Consider the following 6084-nt stretch of genomic DNA (forward strand, 5'->3'; position numbering starts at 1 on the left):
TTGTCTATAGCTCATGATCTTGGGGCATTGTAAAAAGCCAAATTTCATAAAAAGACATTACTTTTCCATGTAATCAAAAGAGTGTTAGGGTTTGTGCCCTAAAATCCAATTTATTGGTATGTCATAAACAATTAAATTATTTAATTACATGAGACTATTTATAAATGAACTAATGAGACATTATCTTAGTCCATAAGATGCATAGTATGTGATTTATGTGATTTAGTCACAAAAGATATAAATCACAAGTTCTTTGTAAACTTAGAATTTTAGTTCGTAGTCGGTGATGAAATTGGGCATTTCATCTGCGAAGATTATAACATATCAACTAAGATGATTTATCTTGATCATGGAAATGGAGACTTCTAGTTGACATGTTGATATGTTTTAAGAGTTAAGACATATTGAACTGGATTGCTGTGAGATTTATTATTCTCCTAATGACTATCAAATGAATAATAAATCTCACGACTTCTATTTACATCAACTCTAAATCCTGAGAGAATAATAAACCTGGTCATGAAGTGTAGGGTGCGTTGATATATCAGGAGTGAGATCTAAAGTCACGATCAAAACCACAGTATATTGGGCAGTCGCATTTAATGTTGATGGAACATATATTAAGATGGAATTCACAATCTCTTATCAGAGATATAAAATATTCCCTTGAGATAAGTTTAATGGATTTGGTTATTCAGAGTATTGTGCCCAACCACTTTAGTAAGCAGTTATTAAAGTATATATTTATGAAATTGGATTTCATAAATATATGATGAATAACTTAAAGGATTAAACCGGGTACTCAAGGATTAAGATGTAGTAATTTTCAAAGTGGCAGTTAACATTCAAGACTTTATATTACTACGAATATTTTAATGAAGAGGTTGTATGTATAATAAAGTCTTGGGATATAATTTATTAATAAGACCTAGTGAGTTCTAAGCAACGGAAGACATCCTAAATGCTAAGGTTAGGATCAATATGACTTAATTCAACTTCTAAGTCTCAACCAAAAGGTAAGGGTGGTAAGAAGCGGAATGATAATACCAAACAGTTGGGCAAGTTAGTTGTCCAAGGAGTTGCCAAAAAGGAAATTAGACTCAAAAGCATGACCTAAAGGAAAGTGTTTCCATTATGGTAAACCTAAGCATTATCCATAATTGTAATTTAGATGGAAATTTACATGTTTTACTTTTAAAGAGAAAGTTTCCATCCTTTAGTATTTTATGTTTTAGCACTTAAATTTGGGTCTTATTAAATTAAATGATTTTCTAGACTGGTGAAAAATGGGCTTTTAGAACCATTAGTTTTTTTTTATATTCCCAGTCTATGAATTCTATTTAGAGGATAATATGACCTAGGGTTCCTTTATTGTAAAGGAATATAGTTCCAATGACTTCTTTAAGTCAGTGCAAACATGAAGGAGGAATATGACTCTTTTAGAAATGGTAAAGTACATGATAAGTATTTCTATTTACTTATTTCTTTTGAAGATATACTCTAATTATTACTATACATTTTCTAAAATTGATTCCAAAAGTTTGTTCCTAGGACATTTGTCAAATTGTGGATTGGGTGAAAACCTAATATATGATACTTCCACTTTTGGAGATGTCCAGCACTTGTGCTAGAAAGGAAGTCTAACAAATTGGAATCAAAAGGTAGAAAAATGTATGTTTATGTTGGGTTTCCAAACGGAATTGTGGAAAATCATTTTAGTAGTCATAAAGATAACAAGGTGTTTGTATAGTACAAATACAAAATTTCTAGATAATGACTATGTGAATAATCTTAAAGCTAAATGTAGAACTATTCTAGAAGAAAAATGTCAGCTTCTGTTGTAGGAAAACTATAAAATACATTTAAAAATGAGATGGTTGTATTAGATACACCACAATACACTATTCTATAGATAGCTAGTACACCAGTATAATATCGTAGTGAGAGGATTATCAAATTACCTAATAAATTCATACTTTTGGGATAAACTTGAGAAGTTATCCCACAAGAATATGAATTTGATCCTCGATCCTATGTAGAGGCAATAGATGATATGAATATGGATTACTGGATCAAAGTTATGTAAATAGAATTAGATTCTATTTAAAAATCTAGAACTTGTAGAGGCGCCTAATGGCATTAAGCTTATTGTTTTCAAATAGGTCTACATGAAAATGAGATTGATAGATTTGAAGGTGTAAACTTTTAAAGTCAAAACTAGTAGCGAAAAGATTTATTCAGAAAGAAATAGATCGATTATGAAAAGATTTTTTCACTAATAGTCAAGTTTGACTCTATCTAGATTCTCTTATCCATTATATTTCATTTAGGTGAAATATGACAATGGATATCAAGAAAGCTTCTCTTAATGGCAATCTTGAGAAAGACATCTATATGATGTAGTTAGACTAGTTCATAGCAAAGAACTAGTTATATTTAATATACAAGTTGCTTAAAATCCATTTATGGACTAAAGCAAGCATCTAGATCATAGAATATCATTTTTGATCAAGCAATCAAATTGTTTGATTTTGATCAAGTAGTGATAAGCCTTATGTGTGTAAAAGCTATATAGAGTAATAAATCTCTTAATGTATGTTGATGACATTCTAATCATTTAGAATGATGTATAGATATTGTCATCAATAGAGTTTTTATTGTCAAGACCAGTTTGATATAAGGTACTTGGGCAAGATTGGTCATATCCTAAAAATTAAATATTGGTAAGATTCAGAAATTAGAATGTTGGGTCTATCTCAAACTACTTAAATAGATTAATTCTACCCAAGTATAGCATGTGATACTTCAAGAAAGGATTCCTACCTTTTAAGTTTAAAGATCTTTAGTAAAGGACTATAGTCCTAAGACTTATAAAAGAAAGGTCATATGAAGATTGTTCCTTATACCATGTTAATAGGAAGTCTCAGTTATGCTATACTATATGCTAGGCCAAATATCTATTTTGTAGTGGGCATGATAAGCAAATATCAATTAAAATCTAGGATTACTTAATTTAGTGAGAGCAAAGCATATACTCAAATATCTTAGGAGAATGGGAGATTATGTGCTTATCCACAAAAGTGAGGATTTGATAATTACTGGTTGCATAAACGCTGACTTGTAGTTTGACTGTGATTTATGAAATTTGACTTCAAGATATGTGTTCTTCCTAGGTGATGAAGATACATATTAAGCGTAAGTATTATCTCATTAGAGAAATATGAGTATGTGGGATTATGATTTACTCTAAAGGGAAGTAAGTGTCAGATATATGCAAAATTGTCTTTGAGGGCAAATGGGAGATTGTTAGGGTTTATGCCCTAAAATCCAATTTATTGGCATGCTAAATAATTAAATTGTTTAATTATATGATACTATTTGTAAATGAACTAATTGGACATTATCATAATCCTTGAGATGCATTGTATGTGATTTAATTACAGAAGATATAAATCACAAGTTTCTTGTAAACTCAAAATGTAGTTCGTAGTTGGTGATGAAATTGGGTGTTTCATCTATGAAGACTATAGCACATTAATTAAGACGGTTTGTCTTGATCATGGAAGTTGAGACTTCTAATTGATGTGTTGATATATCTTAATTGTGTAAAACATATTGAACTGGACCGTTGTGAGATTAATTATTCAATTAACAACTGTCACCTGAATAATTAATCTCACGACTTCTAATTTCATAGACTCAATCTTGAGAGAATAGTGAATCCAATCATGAAATATAGGTTATTTTGATATATTAGGAGTGAGATCTAATTTAATGGTTAAAACCTCAATATGTTAGGTAACCACACGTAGTGTTGAGCGAACACATATTCTCAAGATGAAATCCATAATTTCTTTCTATAAAGACACGAAATATCCTTTGAGATAAGTTTAATAGGAATCGGTTATTCAGGGCCGACCACTTTAGTAAGGAGTTACTAAAGTTTATATTTATTGAAATTATATTTCATAAATATAAATAACTAAAAGATTAAATCGGGTACTTAAGGAATAAAATGATTGTTTACAAAGTGACCGTTCATTATGACTTTGTTCACTGTGGATATTTCATGGAGGGATCAAATAATATCATATTAGAGTCTTGGAATATAATTATTAATAAGGCCTAGAGTGAAATTATACTTCCATAGTGGTACTTGTTATATAATTAATGGTAACTTTGGACATGTCAAGAATTGATAGATAAGTTTGAAGCCCATTGGAGGTAGAACCTTATTAGTCATTTTGGTCTCATCCCAAGCCACACTCTTAAGCCCTATTGGGTTGGTCCAAAAGGCTAACCCAATTAGATAATCAGTTATTTATTTACTAAAAGTTATTAAATAAAGTAACTGCTAAGGCAGTTAATATGTACGTATGATAAAAAGAAGATAAAACAGTTTTTCTCTGCAGTGTCTTTTGAATACACTTTTCTTTGTAGAAAATCAACATACTTAAGAATTGATTGAGAGACCACTCATCTTGGCCACCATGTGGAATTGGGATGAAGATTGATGATATTTTCAAGTCTTGTTTTTGAATTTCACTGCATTAAGGTATGCTTTCTGTTTTTTGTTCTAGAACTTAAGGTTATATGTTATCTCTCATGAATGAAGTAGATCCTTGTGTTTCTTCCGCTGTGGGTTTTGATGAGATGCAAAACCAGTTTTTCCAACACCATTATCAAAGGCTACTCTCATCAATTAGTAAATTAATTTTATATTATTTGTTAGGATATATTTCCTCAAATTAAGGGATAATATTTAACAAGTATTTAATTCAAGTAAAACTTTATGATTTAAATTTCAGCAAATTTAAATTCGATTCAAACCAAAAATCTATTATAAAAAATTATAAACTTAAATCCCGAACAATAGCCCACATTTTCTTTCTAAAAAAACCCCCACGTTTCGCCTTTTACTCCAACTAAATGTTTATTATTAATATTTTAAGAACAATTAGTTAGTAAATTAATTTTATATTATTTGTTATGATATATTTCCTCAAATTAGGGGATAATATTTAACCGCTGTTTAATTTAGACAAAACTTTATCATTTAAATTATTTTCAAACTAAAATTTTATTATCAAAAATTTCTAAATTTAGATATTTCAATAAATAAAAATTCTATTTAAACTAAAAGTCTATTATAAAAAATTCTAAACTTAAATTCTAGACAACAACCCACATTTTCTTTCTAAAAAAAAAAAAACCACATTTTGACTTTTACTACAATTAAAAGTCTATTATCAACATTTTAAGAATAACTAATTAGTAAATTAATTTTATATTATTTGTTATGATATATTTTCTCAATTTAAGGGATAACATTTAACTACTGTTTAATTTAAATAACCTAAAATTCTATTAAATTAATATTTTTTTTCTTCAGAATATTAAGTTACAAGATTCTTAACCAAGGATAAGGTTTAACAATAATTTAATTTAGATAAAACTTTATCATCTAAGTTTTAGAAATTTAAATTCTATTCCAACTAATAGTCTATTATCACAATTTATATATATATATATATATATATAGCCATAGATTTTTGATATAATCTCTCTTAACCATTAAAGTCATTCTTATAATTAAATCACACACAATACACCCCATGTTGTTATATTTTTTTCACTTTTTTTTCCAAGATGCAACTTACACTTATATTTTAATTTAATAAATTTATCTTACTTATTGTTCTTTGTTTCTAAATTTGTGTACAAAATATTATGCTAAAGGAAGTTTCCAACTAATAGTCTATTATCACAATTTATATATATATATATATATATATAGCCATAGATTTTTGATATAATCTCTCTTAACCATTAAAGTCATCCTTATAATTAAATCACACACAATACACCCCATGTTGTTATATTTTTTTCACTTTTTTTTTCCAAGATGCAACTTACACTTATATTTTAATTTAATAAATTTATCTTACTTATTGTTCTTTGTTTCTAAATTTGTGTATAAAATATTATGCTAAAGGAAGTTTACTATAAAGAAGAAAAATAAGAAATTTTTCTTACTTATTGTTCTTTGTTTCTAAATTTGTGTACAAAATATCATGCTAAAAG

The sequence above is a fragment of the Quercus lobata genome, chromosome 5, assembly GCF_001633185.2.
Source record: "Quercus lobata isolate SW786 chromosome 5, ValleyOak3.0 Primary Assembly, whole genome shotgun sequence".
In the NCBI taxonomy this organism is placed as follows: domain Eukaryota; kingdom Viridiplantae; phylum Streptophyta; class Magnoliopsida; order Fagales; family Fagaceae; genus Quercus; species Quercus lobata.